Source organism: Xiphophorus maculatus, chromosome 23, assembly GCF_002775205.1.
Source record: "Xiphophorus maculatus strain JP 163 A chromosome 23, X_maculatus-5.0-male, whole genome shotgun sequence".
Classification (NCBI taxonomy): domain Eukaryota; kingdom Metazoa; phylum Chordata; class Actinopteri; order Cyprinodontiformes; family Poeciliidae; genus Xiphophorus; species Xiphophorus maculatus.
In genome coordinates this window covers 31,939,436-31,957,467 of record NC_036465.1, presented here as the reverse complement: position 1 = coordinate 31,957,467, position 18,032 = coordinate 31,939,436, and the positions used below count along the sequence as shown (strand labels likewise).

Here is an 18,032-nt window from a genome sequence, read left to right as displayed (position 1 = left end):
ATTAAGCATATATATACAGTTTATATATATATATATATATATATATATATATATATATATATATATATATATATATATAATGTGTCAGTTTGTAACCCAGTTTTTCTCCAAGAGGTGAGTAGACTGAGATTATCAACCATTTAGCATAATTAGCTCAGCTTCAGACTACTGTTTGCCTCCATTTCACTAGCATTCTATGAACAAAGGGGGAAAAAAATCAATATATTCATATATTTAACTTGTACTTGTACCTTTTACCACACTTAACATGAGTCAGTCAGCAGCAGCTCTAACCTATGTCCCTCCTGACCTGCCTCTCCTGAGTGAAATTAAAGCTGCAAATTTTTATAAAAAATATATGTTTTTACATTTTTGTTAAAACTGTCATGTTGTGACAGTATGGTATAGAAATAATCTGTAAAAGATTTATTTCATCTGCTTTCTCCTAGTACTATTTAGAAACAACCAGTTAGCGGCAGGAGAGTTTTAGTGCCATCAATCACTAAAATGAGCAGTCATGTGGCTGCTCATCCTCCTCCCCTTGCTCTGTGCTATACTGTAGCTAGTGATAACGATAAGTTGTTTCTTCACCATTAGCACATTTAATAGTGAGTGAATGAGGTTGATTGGCAACACTATGAGCGTCCTCCTGGTTCTGATTGGTTGTTTTTGGCCAGAACGTTGCATTACTTTAACCAGTAGTAGTAGTTCAGGTGGAGGAGATTGATTGTTTTCACAGATTATCTGTCTTGTAACAAACTGACACGACATGGTGCCATCTTTAACAAATATGGAGAAAACATATTTTTCATTAAAGTTATATACTGCAGCTTGTATAAAATGCAACAACATAGCTTTTTTTGAGAAGTCTGGATTGCCTCATCTATATTTTGCACGTTGCCTTTGACTGTTCCTTGTGGCTCAAATTCTGAATATAAGCCTGGTGGCCTGCCATGCTTTACTAGCCTCCCCTCCCCAGGCTATGTGTTGCTTGTTTTTTGTTTTTAGGAAAATAATAATAGTAATAAAAATAACATTAAAAAAATTGTTTTTTAAATCGCTTTTTTTCTTCTTTTTTTTACATTTTTAATGCCAAATTTTTCCTAGACATGAAAATATTAAGATTAGATGTCATTGATAGCCATTTGAACTAATCAAGGGTAAATAATTTTTAAAAATTGTGGAAAAATGTATGAAAAAGGGTGTTATGATCAGTCACAATTGTGACCGGTGGAATAATATGGTGCTCTCACAGATTGGCTAAAAGTGCTTTTTCCAAATATAAAAAATTGTAATATGTGAAAATTGTTTCTTTATTTGAATATAGTATTATTGTAGTGCAACATTTGCACAGTAAGGTACACATTTGACTATCTATATATTCCATTTACACACACATTCACATACTGATGGCAGTAAGCTACTACAGTAGCTACAGCTTCCCTGGCGCAGACTGACAGGAGAAAGGCAGTCATACACTGGCAGCGTTGGGTCCTCTGACTACCACCGGCAGCCACGGTGGTCATAGTTGATGCATTTAAAACCGAGAGCGGACTTTATGAACCGCAAGAATAAATTGTAGTCGCACTTTCAAATGTGCACGTTGAGGCAGTGGTAAGAATGATTTGTCTTTGTGAACAAGGAATTATATGCGGCGTTTACATCTCAACACACTACCCAGCATTCCTGTAAAGATGATGTATGTGGTCCCAGTTGGCTGGTGCGTTAGTGGTTAACGAACCAGCTCTAACCACTCATCATGCAGGTTCAACCCAATGGGGAGTTTTCGCGCTCGCCTCGTAGTCACGCATCACCTTGGTTTTATTTTATTATTATTTTATATTACATTATGCATCAAACCATATCAAATGCTTTATCCACTTTGTCAGCCAGAGTTAGTGTGGTTAGAGGTCTGAAAATCTCATCCTATAAAGCTCGAGCAACCATAACAGTTTCTGTGAGGCTTATTGAAAACACAAAATGGAAGTAAATTCACATTACCAGCATTAAATCAAATCTCCCATCTTTGAATGGATTTAACTAACTATGCAGGGCCGGTCCAAGGCTGTATGAGACCTTCAGCAGAATTTGACTTAGAAGCCCCTCTTGCTGCTAAAACCATCAGCACCTCTAGCAGTTTTTGTGTTAGATTTAGTGAAATATGGGAGAGGGGGAGTACTTTAATTGGTCAACCTAAAAGCAATCAGTGGTAATTGTAATTTACTGAGATGCATTTGTGAACAAACAGCTCAAATTCAAAGATTAAACTCAGCATCAAACTGTAGCTATGGTAACAAAACAATCTAACTATGAATATTGTTCTTTGAACTTTTACATAGTAAACTTGTCAGCTCCTTAAAATCTTACATTTAAATGTTAAAACAATTTAAAATCTTTTAATTTATGCATGCTGAAACCATTAAATCAACCATTTAGCAGCATTGATAATCTCAATAAACAAATGTTACATTTATATATCTGTGGTCTGTGTTAAAATATTAGCATTTATGGTTCCCTGAAGGCCTGGGGAGCCTTATGGAGCTGCTGACTTAATTTGGATTAAACAGAAGTGCAAATAATTGATATCATTTTAATTGTGTTTTTTGATTTTATGTTTTTAAAACTAGTTGTGAGTTTAAAGGGCATTTCACTGGCTATGTGAACATATAATTACCCACTAATATTTTTAAATTTCCTGTCAACTTAACATCTTTTAATACAAAAACACAGTGGACCACCTGTCTACCACCCCTTCCTGGGTTAGGAAGTTTTCTGAGGGAAACCCTGCATACGGAAATTTCGCACATGCATACAACGCTGGAGGGCAAAAAGACAATTCTTTTACACGTTATCCATGGCCGCGCTGCCACGGTAGAATAATTCTGTTAACTCAATTAAACTTGGAAATGTAGGTATTGTTTATTTAGTGCTATGCTCCACAGAATAGGGAAAGCCTTGAAGCACAACTCAAAACCACTTCTTTCTCGCCCTCTGTGTTGGCCAAGCTACACACAGTTGTCAGTTGCCAAAGAAAACCTCAAATGTTTCCCACACAAAGAAGAGAAGATTCAGTCTTTTGCAGTAGTATGGATTTAGGCTTAATGTTTATTTACCGATTATCAATAAGTGATCGCTGTGGTACCGTCAGGAATCTTGGGCCCCATGACAAAAAATTTAATTGCTTCACAATTTTAAAGGCTGGCAACTGCCTTGCTTTCTTTGGTTCAATACTGATATTAGTATAATATTTACTGCTCGTGAATTTTACATGAAAGTCTGCATACAGTTTGCAAGTAGGTTGCTTAATTTTTTTCTATTAGTTTTAGCTTGTATCTGGGGGAAAGAAACCTTGTGTATGTAAACAATAACATGCATATTTGTAAATCTGATTATGATTAAGTCAGTGCCTCACCAGCTATGAACCTCACCACATGTCACTGTTTCCAAGATAAAGGGAATCCCTGAGTAAAGATCAATTTTAGTCTTCGTCCATTTTTATCAATATGTTTGACACAAGTTTGTGCAAACATGAAGGTTGAATGGAAAAGGAATATTCCTCTACTTGTCCTGATAAAAAAAGGGTCAGTGACATCCAAAGCTTTTATGGTTCCAGAGATACTGAGAGTTGTTTGGAGGCATTGTTTGCTCTTTTAAGCACCAGCAAAAGCCTCTCTCATAGTGTCTGCCTCTCTTGCATGTGACTCACACACACACACACACACACACACACACACACACACACACACCCACACACACAGAAGCATCATTCTATTTACTAGCCTTGTTAGGACAGTGGGTGTTTTACAGCCATTTGCTGCCTTTTAAGGTAATGGCCATTACTCATTTTGAGACTGGGTATTTATTTAAACAGCTTTTCTGCTGTTAAAACCTAGGGAACAGTAATTAGTTTAATAGTTGTTTAATAAAACTTTGCATACAGGCTCTTTAAGTATTTTTATGTACTAAAATTAACATTGTAAGGTATCATGCTAGAGAAAAACATGATGATACCCTTTAAAAATTAGTTAAAATATGATTTTAACTAATTTTAGCTCCTACATGTTTTTTGTACTGCATGTAGTATGTTTTGGTAGTCATCATGCTACCAGTATAGCCTGTGAGCTATTTTTTAGTTGAAGATTTTTAACTAATTTATATTTTACATGTTTTTTTTTACACATTGCATGGACATATGTAGATCAACATGTTATTGCTAGTTTGCTATCATTAGTTTAAAAACACAAGCTAGCTTTAGCTTTTTATCTAATTTGAGCTTTTAATTGAGTTTTCTCACACTGCATGGAATATGTTAATGTAGGTAGTGATATCCTAGATGCTAGCATTATTATTTTAGCAAGTTTTAGCTTAACTAATTTAGCTTTACATGGGTTTTCTTATTCTGAATGGTTCAGAGTAACCTTTCAACATGCTATCGCTAGCCTAAGTGCTATTTTTTTTTTTAGCTAGTTTTAGCTCTTCAGGTTATTTTACCTTAAAAACGTTTGTGATGTTTGAGTTTAACTTTGTAAGCTTAATACTTTTTGGGTGGGATTAGTTTCATTGTTTTAAAGTTTTTCTATAGGTGTTTCACAGGATTATGCTTTGTTCTGCTGCTTCTGCCTATATCTTCTGCAGTTGAATTCAAATTCTTCTGCAACTTTGACCAAAAACATTCACTCTACAGCAGTCTTTCTTGCCCTGGAGGTCCGCGAGGTACTGCATGTAAATGATTTATTATTATTTACCATGACATGAGCTCAAAGTGTGATACTACAGCTACCAAAGAATTGTGTTAAAAATAATAATGGAAAACTGGCTTAAAAACGGGTTACTGAAAAGAAAAGCTGCAGATACCAGTGGAAAGACAACAACTCCTGGAATATTATATGATCAGAGGAAGCTTTAACACAGCTGAGGAACAGTGACGTGCGGTCAGGGGAGGCAGGTGAGGCAGTGCCTCACCAGCCATCATGGAAAGAAAGAAAATATATAATCATAAAGTAATTTAAATTGTTATATTCATCCGGTGGTTTGTACTAAAAAATATTTATTTTTCATGTAGCGTCACCAATTTCGATTTTTATTTGTTCAAAATCGCTGAATTTTCTTATTTTCCCATTCAAATGCTTGGAAGCGATGCCGGTGAGGCAGCAGCGAGCTCTGCCTCACCTTGGATTGCGCAACCCCTGGCTCTGCGCTGGCTGCTAAGCGGAGAGAGCATGTTGCTGTACGGCGTCAATAAAATGGTTTAAATAAATTTAATATGTGAACTTATTTCCAATAATTTAGCTTATGTATATAATGTACAGTGCTTTTTGTCACCAACTGTGTTTGTGTAACGTGTTTCGTGTAATGAGCGATTATAAACGGCAGAGAACAGGTTCGAGGTGAGGCAGGCAGTTCTCTTGCCTCATGGCAGGGGGCGCTCAAGATCCCAGACGTTCGTCTTGTTCACTCCTCAACTGCCGAGTAAGTGACAGCGAGCTAGGCTAAACGATTCGGGAAGCAAGTCAAGTGCAGCGATAGATTATAATAGAGATAGTGATTTTTTTCCTCTCGCTTATCCCGACTTTCGACATGGATGACTACATTACAACACTAAAAAAGTTTTCTCAAGTGGACTTTCAATCGAAGCAGGTAAGACAGTAATAACATTTATTTAGGCCCGAGCAGCAAAGCGCTGCGAAGGCCTATTGTATCTGTACTGTTTCTTATTATTATTCTTCTTACGATTCTGCCCCCCTCTTCGTGCGCCTTTTTGGGGGCTTTATCATATTCAAAAACTCACCAAACTTGGCGGAAGCGACTAGGCGGTTTAAAAATTTTGAATTTTAAGGTCGTCGCAAAAATCGCAAAAAAAATTGCTCAACGGCAGCAACTAGCAATTTTCAACAGACCCATTGCTATTCACTTACTTCATCGTAGAGACTTGAAATTCGGTACAGTTGTAGAGCTCACTAAGACGCTCAGAATTTACAAGTAATGTCATAGTGCAAGTATCACAGGAAGTCGGCCATTTTGTATTGAAGGTCCATTTTTTACCTCGAGTTTGACGTTTACAGCCTTCGTATTTGATCGAACTCCTCCTAGGGATTTCGATTGATCGGCTTCAAACTCGGTCAGTCTGATCATAAGGCATGTCTGATTTAAAGTTATCAAATTGGTGAGTTTTGGAGCATGTTGAAGGGGGGTTACCAGGGGTCAAAGTTCACCTACACGCCATGAAACAAAAACCTCTTATATTTCATATACAAAAACACATAGAGGGACCAAACTTTCAGTGATTGATCGGCATCGGGTGTCCTAAAATACCCTGCAGTGAAATTTTTTTTTTATGTAGGCCACGCCCCCTGAGAACAGGAAGTGTCATGTTTTACTGTGAACGGTCGCTATCTTAGCCCTTTGACCTAATCAACATGAAACTGTGTCCAGAGACAGAAGACATGTTGGTGTGTTGTGGATTCCAACCCCGACCGGCTGCGATGAAGCAGGTGGGCGTGGCGGCGTTGCGAACGCCATCGAATTTCGTTTGGCTCTGAATTCCACAGTTTCGGGGTGAGCTGCTCCAAACTCACTAGGATGGATCCTTATCCATCCCCGAACAGGAATCCATAGCGATATTTGGTGGGCGTGGCCTAATTTTTCTATAGCGACCCCTAGAGTATTTTAAATGAACAGCCCCAAGCCATGCTTAAACCTAGAATTACGAAACTTGGTACACATGTGTATCTTGTCGGGACGTACAAAAAAGTCTCTTAGAGCCATGCTCTAAACCCAACAGGAAGTCGGCCATTTTAGATTGAAGTTCATTTGACCTCGATTTTGACGTTTACAGCCTTTGCATTTGATCGAACTCCTCCTAGGGATTTCGATTGATCGGCTTCAAACTCGGTCAGTCTGATCATAAGGCATGTCTGATTTAAAGTTATCAAATTGGTGACTGTATGAGCTTGCTGAAGGGGGTTACCAGGGGTCAAAGTTCACCTACTCGCCATGAAACACGAAACTCTTATATATCCTGCACAGAAACTCACAGAGATGCCAAACTTTAAATTATTGATCATCATTAGGTGTCCAAAAATACCCTGTGGTCAAATGATGACATCACTTAGGCCACGCCCCCTGAGAACAGGAAGTGTCATGTTTTACTGTGAACGGTCGCTATCTTAGCCCTTTGACATAATCAATATTAAACTGTGTCCAGAGACAGAAGACATGTTGGTGTGTTGAGGATTCAAGCCCTGACTGGCTGCGATGAAGCAGCTGGCTGTGGCGGCGTGGCGAAGTGACCTGTAAGGCCGATGCCATACGTTTGCTTCTAGATTCCACATATTTCGACCGAGCTGCACCAAACTTGGCCTGACTCATCCTGGTGTGATGCCTGACAATGCTATGTCATCATATTATGACGTCATCTAAGCCCCGCCCCCTCAGAATGAATTAGACAGATCTTCTGTGTAATTACATAATAAACAGTCCATGTTCGTTGTTTGTAGGGCAATGCTGCCCTCTGCTGCCCACTGAAATAGTTTCATTATTTCAGTAATTCGACACCAGAGGGCAGCATTGCCCTACGGAATGAAAGTTCAATGTTGTAATGGAGGAAAAAATTAAATAATTAGTAATTCTAACACAAAAACTCACAGAGACACCAAACGTTCAGTGATTGATCATAATCGAGTGTCCAATAATATCCAATGGTCAAATGATGACATCACTTAGGCCCCGCCCCCTCGGAACAGGAAGTGCTATTTTTTTACTTGGAAAGCTCCGTTTATGGCTCTCTTGACCTAATCAAGATGATTCGGATGATAAACTCTGTCAATGCTCGCTGCTGGCTGAACCGTGTGGGCGTGGCAAAATGGCGAATATCAGTCCCTCGCCATATGCATACGTTTGGCTCTTATTCACGCATAGATCATCCGATTGGCGCCAAACTGGATAGGTATGACCTTTGTTCACCTCTAAAGAGCCCAACGGGTTTGAGATGTAATTTGACTCCACTGCGCCCCCTAAGTTGATACATCGGCCGTATCTCCTCGACGCATCGACCGATCTGCGCCAGATTTTTCGACAGTCGTCGGGGAGCGCCGCCGAACGCATTCACGCGTGTCGCCCGGTGGACGGGCGGGGAAAATGCGCGACAGCTTCTGCGGCGGCTGGCGGGCGGCGGTGCTGGAGACTGCGCCGGAGCTTCCGCACTGGCGAGCGGGCTGCGGCTCTGGAAAACGCGCGAGAGCTTCTGCGGTGGCTGGAACCCCCGCGGTGGCCAATAGGCCGGAGCGGCGCTTGCTGCGAGGGCCGCCCGAGGCTGCTTGCAGCTTTAATTTGTTTTGTTTTTTAAGGAAATGTGTGTTTTGTGAGCTACAGTTTGTATGTGTAAGGATGCAGAAGTGAAACATAACCTGTAAACTGCTGTCAATCTATGCATCTATTTGCAAATCTGATTCTGATGACGTCAGTGCCTCACCAGCTATGAACCTCACCGCACGTCACTGCTGAGGAAGCACTCAGATATAAAAACTCAGTTATATCTGCTGAGTGTTGATGTGTCGTTCACTAGCGATTGGATTCCTTTGAACAGTTAGCGGTAGGAATTGCTCCAGTTAGTCAGAACTGTTCTTTATTTTTTATGACTTTTATAAATGATCCTCTGCCTTCAGGTCAACAGCTATTGTTATTTTTATTTAATTAAAAAATATTTAATTAAATAAATACAATGAATAAATACAATTGATAAAAATGGGTTAATTATTTTCCTATTTAATGGTAGAGAAATTGATTTTTTGTTTCTGCTAAAGCGATTCAAGTCTATTTCTCCTTAATTGGGCTTGTAATCACAAATAGCCCTAAATGTTATTAATGCACATAATGCTTGGTAGTAAAGAACAACTTCTTTTTTATTTCCATGTGTTTGACATCATTGGAAAGCTTAGACACTTTCAGAATCTCTAAATAACTCAAAATGCCGAAGCAGACCTGTTAGTGGCTTTGTCGTGGCCAGTCACATTTACCACAGCACCACTCTTCTCATTAGAATGACCAAAGAAAACAGTGCATGAGTTAAGAGATTCATATTTTCATTTCAGGTTGCATCATATATTAAGATGCAGAGGCAATTTCAGGTTAGGTTTGGAGGTTTTGTTAAATGGGTTTAGTGGTCCTCAACCTGAAAAAGTTTGAGAAACACTGCCCTACAGCATTCAGGGTGAATGCTGTAAAAATCAAGCTGGTTAGCGGGTTGCTAATATGTAAACAAATGGCGGTTCCGGTTTGCAGTGCAAGTCGCGCCCATAAATCACGCATAGCCTCATGGGGGCTAGAAATAAGGTGGATATGGCTCCCCTGCTACTCAGAAACAACTAGGGCAGGGGCGTCAAACTCCAGTTTGAGGGCCACTGCAGGACCTGCAGTTTTTAGATGTGCCACAGGTACAAAACACTGGAATGAAATGACTTAATTACCTCCTTCTTGTGTAGATAGTTCTCAAGAGCCTTGCTAATGACCTAATTATTCTATTCAGGTGTGGGGCTGCAGAGTCACATCTAAAAGTTGCAGGGCAGTGGCCCTCCAGTTTGACACCTGTGAACTACGGTTATTTACAGCGTAAAGCTAGTGTAAAACACTTGTACAGTCATTTACAGATGTTACGCTGTTACAGCTTCAACATAAGTCCTTCTCCTGTCTCTGATTGGTTGTTCAAAGCATTAACAGCCCATGCACCACTGCTATTTAAAATTGCTTGTTTAGAATCAGTTAACACAAAAATAAGGCGACCCACACGTCTACTTTCTGACAGCTTAGAGCAAATATTTAAATTAGCTAATAAACCACTGCTAGTGTTCAGGTGATCATTTCTTAATGATCACCTGGCTTGTTGATCAGGCTTGTTGTTTGACAAAAACAACAAGCCTGAAGATAAAAAACAAAACAACCAAAACTGTAACTAACTGAATGTTCTGTTTGGCGTTTTTACATATTTTTTGTGTGGGAAATGTTTTTGTGTTAATTCAGCCACACAGGCGCACTATTCTTTTTCACTACATTTCTAAGACTTCCAGCACAAGTTCGACCTCTGTTGAACTTGTGCTCGACAGAAGTACTCGGATGACTCTCCAATTGTTGGACGTATCAGAGATGGACGAGTCTTCAGATTTGCTGTAATTCAAATTGCTACACAAGATCTTTCATCATCATCATAACCCTTTGAAGGATTGAATTAATGAGTTACATTTAATTTCTCTTTGGGATTAATAAATTATTTTTTAATTTGAAGTTGAATGGTTTATATAGAAGTAAAAAACCAAAACCAATTCAGGTGTCTCCTATAGGAGACACCTGAATTGTGTCTCCTATATGAGACAGCTGGGTTCTTTCCTGCTACACTTCAGCAAATAGTCACCTGACAATTACATAAGACACAAGTTCCAGAAGTTCATCCATCCTTGGTACCAGATACTGGTTTATCTGGTTTATCTGGTGCCAATCTCCAGTAGCGTGGGTAAGAAGTATATTAGACACCATAGCTAAGTTGGTAAGGGTTTGGACTTATGTCACTCTTTTTTGTATAGCTGTAATACAGACAGCCACATTCTCAGCTCTTGGGAGTTTCAGTATTCATTTATAGACAGTATCTCTATTAGTTGGACCTGAGTTTTTTGACTCATTGTGAAGATAGAAAAAGGGTGTACAGTTCACTGCAACTGTTAGCAGTTCAGACCAGTCAGTTTCTTTACATGGTCAATTATCCCCAAACATGACCTTATTAAGAGACAAACCAAAGAGCAAACAGAGAGAGTTAGAGCAAGTCCCATCAGGCCCCTTATATGGCATTAGCACGGAGATACTAAAGCAAACACAACAGAAAATAAGAGTCAAAAGAGAAATAAGATAAAGACATTAAGTTTGTGGTAAGTACCTGTAAACCCCCCTTGAGGAAAGAGGATGTTTATAACTTAGTGCAAACTGAAAATCCAAACTGAATTAGTGTGGGCCTCTCTTTTAAAAAACATACAACATGTGTTAGCACATATTCTACCTTTAAGGAATGAAGGAGTTATGAGTCAGCCTGCTCTGATTGTTGAGAACAAGATAGTTTAATGTCCTTGACAGCTAATATAGTATCTATTGTTTTAGAAGCTGCAGTGTTTTATACACATGACGTTAGTAAAGACAATGATGTGCTGGCTGTGTAAGATATGTTAAATAGTAAATAGGAAATGTCCTTCTGACAGGGCTTGTCCTATTTTGGTTTGTCACTTGTTAAATTTCTGCTTGTGTTTAAACAATTTTGTGCTAACTGAATTTAGTTGAGTCTGCCAACTGAACAGACTCAACTGTATGTGTTATGGAAAATGCATACATTGCTATACTGCTTTTTATTGGAACTTTACTTCAATAGTTTTTACTTAAGTAAAAGTACAAAGGAGGACACCCAAGAAATGACTGAAGAGTATTTGGGGGAAAAAGCTACTCTGGTACTGAATAATTGTGTAATCTTAACATCTGATTTAACATTTAGAAAACAATTTAGTCAGACAGACAAAGTTATATGCAACTTCTGGTATTTGAAAACATAACTAAAATAAAACAAATATGTAAATAAAAACCAATAACTAATCCAGTCAGAAGAAACATTACATTTTAAGAAATATTTTTATTTAAATATTGTATTGGCACTTGCCCTCTAGATAGCACATCATGCTCAGCAAATAGAAAATAACCCTAGGACAAAGAAGTGTTTCTATTATTATTATTATTATTATTATTATTATTACATCCATTTCTGAAAGGGAAAATGGATGGAAGTGGGAAGTGGGTTCCTGAGAAGTGCTGATGACTGTCTCCAGAGAGGCATTTCAGGCAAGAGGCGGAGTCACCCTGAACAGGTTGCTAGTCCATTGGACAAACAACCATGCATACACGCTCACACCTAGGGAGAATTTAGAGAGACCAATAAACCTAACAGTCATGTTTTTGAACTGTGGGAGGCAGCTAGAGTACACGGAGAGAACCCACGCATGCACAGGAAGAACATGCAAACTCCTTGCAGAAAAACCCAGGACCTTCTTGCTGCAAGGCAACAGTGCTACCAACTGCACCACTGTGCAGCCCTATTATTATTATTATTATTATTATTATTATTATTATTAATAATAATAATAATAATAATAATAATAATTAACAAACCAGAAGTCTCATTTTAACAAATTGCATGTGGGTCCATTTCTGGTAAATATTTTGCTAAAACATGTAATTTCTTTATTCAACGAAGTTTGATGAATAGCCACAAATTTGCTTAATTTCCTTCTGAACACAATTACTCAAGCATAAGCATGTTGCAGCAAAACTACTGCAAACTTAAAAATTATTATTATTTAATATTATTAAAACTCAAGAAAATCTAATTGATCACTATCACCTCTGCTTTTGCACAAACCTGCAGTTTCTTTTAGATAAAGATTAATCATCAACTAGAAGGGGCAGAAATTTGTCAATTTTGGTCAAGCTGATGTCCTTACAATAAAATCCTAATTTCTAACACACCCCTTTCTTCACAATTTTTGCCCTTCTATTTCACTTCCTTTCCCAAAGTCTCTCTTTATGCTCTTTTTATTTCATTAGTTTTTTTTCTCCCATTTTAGACATATGACATTTACAAATAATTTATTCCATCTTTAGTTTCTTTGCAATGTTCTTATGTTTCCATGAAAAATGCTACATTCACAGTGGCAACTTCTGTAACATCAGCTTGACAGTCAAATCTAGAGGAGGCCTTTTCTGTTCTAAATCCCACCCTTTAGCATCCATACAAGGAGATGGTGGAATGCTTTGGACTGGGGGTCCAGCTGCTCCATAAAAGAGGCACGTGCAAAGATCAGAAAGCAGCAGTCTGGTGAGAAATCTTCTGATTGCACCTCTGTTTGGTCTTAAACTTCAGATTTATAAAATCTGTTATTTATTTAATCACCTCATACTTTCAGGTACATCTGCTAAAACATATAATGGTTGTTTTCAACTGAAAGACTGGAAGAAAGTGCACATCGCATCAGCCTCTTTTTGCCGGTTTCAAAGGAAAACATCCAGCGGCACCTCTGCTGACCTGCAGCAAAATATTCAGGTATGACCACAGCAATTTCTCCAGAAATAAAATCAGTAAGTCAGCTTTTCAGTTTTAAGCTTAAACTACATTAAATTCCGTTCTTACAGAAATAGGTAGCCTTTGTGGTTGGGGGGGTCAAAAAAATGATCTAGATAGATCTAGTCGGCATGATTATGTGTTGAATCCTGGAGTGAGAGATGAAAAAGCTCTCTACACTGTCAGATTCCGCTGACCCAATATAAGAATTGCTGCTTCCCCGTGTACACAGGATTTGTTTTGCTATTTTCCACAGACTGAGTCCTTTGTGCAATTTAAAGATACAGTAAACAATATGTCCAGTATATTGTGGAGATACAATACTGTATGTGTTCCAGTACACAGACACACACACATGTGAGCTATGTACATGAAGGAGGGTTGTGTACATAGCCCTCAATTGTCTCCAATTAGTACAGCTAGAGTCCTCCATAGAGAACTCCAACACTTGCTTCTTTGCACTTGTTACCTGTAAGGAGTTTGAAGGTCTTGCACTAAATGTAGCATAACAAGCCAAGCAAAATGATCCAAAATGCCCACATGCAGTGACTGGCTGCTGCCAGGAAGACACAGGAAGATGCAATTTTATATTTTGTAGATTTGTTCTAAAGAAGTATGTTTTTTTAACAGTGTTGATTTTAAGATTTTATTTTTCTTTTCAAAAAATAACATTTTAAAATCAACACTGAGTCAACTTTGTATTTCTGAGCTACTCACACCTTACACCTTCCTGCAACTGGTCAGATGATCTATGTCCAGATCAAGATTGAAAACTGAAGGTTATTGTGCTGTTCTGGTCAGGATCTTATGGAATGATCTGAACTTATCATTAAACAAGTCTCTTCAATTGTCTTCTTCTAAGTCTCTTTTAAGCAAATTTCACAAATAAAAATAAGCTTTTTCCTATTAAGCAAATTTTAGCAAAAGATTGGCTTTCAAGACTATTTTACATATGGTATGCATTTTGAGTTTATACTATTATACTGTTTAGCTCAGATTTTTGAAGGTGCTATACAAATACAATTTTATTTTGTTTTATTTAATTTATAAAAGTATTAATTTATCAGTTACTCAGTATTTAAGTAGCCTTTTTATATAGTTTTTTTCTTCCAAAAAACAAAAGAGTTATTTCTTGGATGGATGCTTTTTACCTGGGTAAAAATATGCTGAAGTTGCTTGAGTACAATTTGTTTGGATATGCTATCCCCCTCTGCCTGTCACTCAAATAACATTTTTGCTGAATTTACTGATTGTTGACACTGATCTCAAATTGTAATGTAGGACCATTTCATGCCACATCAAAAGCTTTGCTTGGTGTGTGCTCTCCAATGCATTTGAAATCATAAGTTATGTAGGAGTGACTGTGGCTCATTGGGTAGCATAGATGTCTTATGATAAGAAGGTTGTAGATTTATTTCCAGCTTAACCCCAAGTTAAGCTGAGTGTTTGTGAGTGTGGTCAAAATGACTGGAAAGTGCTATGTAAGTCCAAGTCTATTGACATTCCCTTTCTTTATAAGTAGGGTCTCTTTTATGGACTGCTCATTAATGGATCCATCAGAATCCACCATATTTTATGATCATTTTAGGATTTTATTTTTAAAAACAGGGCATTTTTCATTGTCTCTTCTGTAAAGTTCCCTGCATACAGTCAACAACTCCAGCACACAAACAATAGTGTTATGCATGTTCTGGATATTTTCCTGCTCCAACATAACTGAGTTTAACATCCAGAGGTTGATTCAAATGTGCAGAACCAGGGGAAACATAAAACACACAGGGCACCTTTTGAGGGTTTAAGTTGGTGAGCTCTCATCACCAACTTAACCAGACAGAAGCTGTAATAGTGTATCTGAAAATACTCTGTAGATGACAGAGAGGAAAGGAAGTGCTGTATTTATTTACTGAAATCCTGAAGGGTACTGTCTAAAGGCTTTCCCATAACCCTCGACATTGTTTCCCCAGTGGGATTAAGAAACTATCATTCCCAGGATACTTTTCACATGGAGGGGGAAGGGCAAGTACAGAGCAGAAGACACTGGAATGAGAAAGGTTAATACAAACTGACTCCAGTAAAACTCAACTTATGCAAAAGTTTGTTTTAAAACTTTCTGTATGTTTGTGTATGAGTTGTCTGCGACATTCTATGCTATGCCATTTTTGTGACTAAATCCAAACAGCTTCCTTCCAGTGAAACACCAGTAGAAACCAGCAACAGTTAAGATTATTTATAAGATATAAATCCAGTAGAGTGTTGATTGATACATTATCACTGAAATCAGTACAGGTTTATCTTCCTCTTCTCATCTCTATTTATGGTTTAAAACAGATTAACAACAACTAAATCTGATTTCTACACACATGCCAAATTGTTCTTTATCTGTGTGTATGTGAATCAAAGGGAAAAGAGAGAAATGAGCTGAAGCAAGGTGACTGACAAAACATAGAACAGTGTGCTTCCTGCATGTGATTTAAAGAACAAGAAGGAATGAGAAGGCTGACCATATTAGGCAATGTTTGGATTTGCAGGAGAGATGGCTCTGACTCTTATCACAGTCTGCATAAACACACACCATTCCCAACTGAGGCCAAAAAAGGAGAGACTGAAATCAATCTGATCTTATCCTCCCAGTCTTTCCTCCTGAAAATGCTTTTGTAGATCCTTTCTTCTCATATATTCATAGTCTGTTTGGTGATTCAACATTAACTATGCATGCTGTACTTTTCTTGTGTACAACCTGGAGAAGGACTAACTGATCTGCCAGCTATGGTGCAGATTGTGGTTGAAGAAAAATTTTTCTTAACAAAAAAAGAAAACCAACAGAGAGGAATATTACAGTTACTGTATCTGTTTGTATGTTAATTGTGAATTGTGTATGTGTGTAAATGGCTATATAAGCCATTTAGAGGAACAAAAATCTTTATCACATGAAAAGCCAGACTGGAACAAACAAGCGGAGAATCCTGCTTCAATTAACTATTTAACTAAATGTTAGTTGAAACAAAAGCAACTTGGAACATACATTGCATAGACATAGCATTGTGGTTTTTTTATTTCCCAGACAGATCTGTGGGGTCTGTCCATTGAACTTCTTTCTTCTTAATATGGCCTTATTTAGCCCATAGCAGATGGAAAAAGACTATGGAAGATAAAGGCTTCCTAAGCTGCCTGAACAACATGTCCAGTCTGTGACTTGAAAAGGGAATGTATGTAGTTAGCTGTGGGGAGGAGGGCGGGGGCTGGCTGTTAGTGGAAGCAATCACAGTCTGGAAGAGCAAATGTTTATCGTATGCTGCGATCCCTTTTCCAAGGTCCTCAAAATGCAAAAACTACCATATAAGGACAGAAAGAATTTCTACCAAAGAAGAGTAAGAAAAATCCAGTATGAATTCTTTCTCATTTAGTAACTTCTTTTCTCAAGTTTGCTGATGTAATTCCCTGCTTTGTGAATGTCAGAGCTGGGCCATAAAGGCCACTTAGAGGAACAAAAATCTTTTTCATATGAAAAGTCAGCAAACTCCTTCCTGCTTTGTTTTTTCTAAGGTGTTATACTAAGATGGGGATTGCTTCAGCAGCCTAAGGCGACAGGAAGATATAGCAGCTGTTCAGAGGACAACATGAGGGATTCACGTTTGTACAAAAATGGAGCTCTTCCGATGGAGAAGGTAATATTTTTAAAGTATTGTTATTTGACTTTGATTAGAATAAAATAGGTATTTAAGTGTAAGAGCACACTTCCTGCTCCAACTTGAAACATACATGAGAGAAAGTTTACTTACTGTTTTCTGCTTACTTATAGAAAGAAGAATCTGTATTCTTGGTGGCTTTTGATGATAAGCCAAACATTATCTGCTTCCTATTGTGTACTTCCAAAGTGTGTACCTCCATCATCAGACAGCTGTGGTCTACAAGGGAGAAACAGCAACATGGGAAGTCATGTAGGTCCCCTGGAAATTAAGCTCATCTCTATGGTCTCTTCACACATTTCAATTCAACTCAATTCAAAAATACTTTTTTGATTCCAAAGGGAAATTAAATATTAAATTTAATTATATAATTTAATTTATTAATGTAGTAATTCATATATCACTGCACTGTTTTCATTTTTAACACATTAATGACAGATTTTTTTAGTCTTTTGTTTGTTTTATACAATTAAGTCCTGAAATAAATGTGCTGCATCAGTTGACTTACTGCTTATCCCTGTGGCCCATGGTGCAGTGCTGCATCTCTGGTCAGTTGGTAGTCTGAGATGAAGCACTGTAGCTCGGGACGGAGGACAGACAGAGCTGTTGAGGTATGTCCGTAACAAGGAAGAAGCATCTATCAAGATTGGCGGAACTATGAGATGTTTCTCTAGAGAAGAAAGGAGAACGTGAAGCTGGCATCCATGGAGTTATAAAGGATATTCTGTCTACCATTCTGTAATTTTTTCTGTTTTGTATTGCTCCTTTCTTATTTTATGAACTCCAGCTGAGTTCATAAAATAAGAACTCAGCTTTTATTTATTTATTTTTTCCAAAAGTAGAATTTTGAACAGTCACTCTTTTCAGTTAGTTTTTCCTTTACCCTTTTCTCTGGGGTCCAGTTTTCCCAGGAATCCCTTCACTCACGAGAAAGGGGGATTCCTGGAAATACTGATCTTGGGGGCGAGGCCTCTCACCAAGTCCAGTATGACATTAATAGAGTAGAAGGAATTAATATGTGTGAACTCCTAAAAAAAAAAGAGTTGACAGCTGTGAGATATCTTAAAAAAGACAAAGTGACTTACGCTCCTCATGTTTTACTTGCATATCATTTCAAATTGTATATCTAATGTATTTGGTTGTCTGACAGAATAAAGAAAACAGTTAAAAAATAATGTATATTTTTCTCTGTTTACTCATAACCATTT

General features: G+C 37.9%; 1 long non-coding RNA gene across 2 annotated transcripts; it reads left to right on the top strand.

The window, feature by feature from the left end:
* Window positions 1-12,871: 12,871 nt before the first annotated feature.
* Window positions 12,872-17,999, top strand: LOC111606894. 2 transcript variants are annotated; one of them, XR_002752275.1, is made up of 4 exons: window positions 12,872-12,895; window positions 12,984-13,120; window positions 16,682-16,803; window positions 16,938-17,999. It is a non-coding gene; the product is annotated as an uncharacterized LOC111606894 (long non-coding RNA). The 2 variants fall into 2 exon arrangements; XR_002752274.1 differs by having other exon boundaries at window positions 12,886-13,120.
* Window positions 18,000-18,032: the final 33 nt, after the last annotated feature.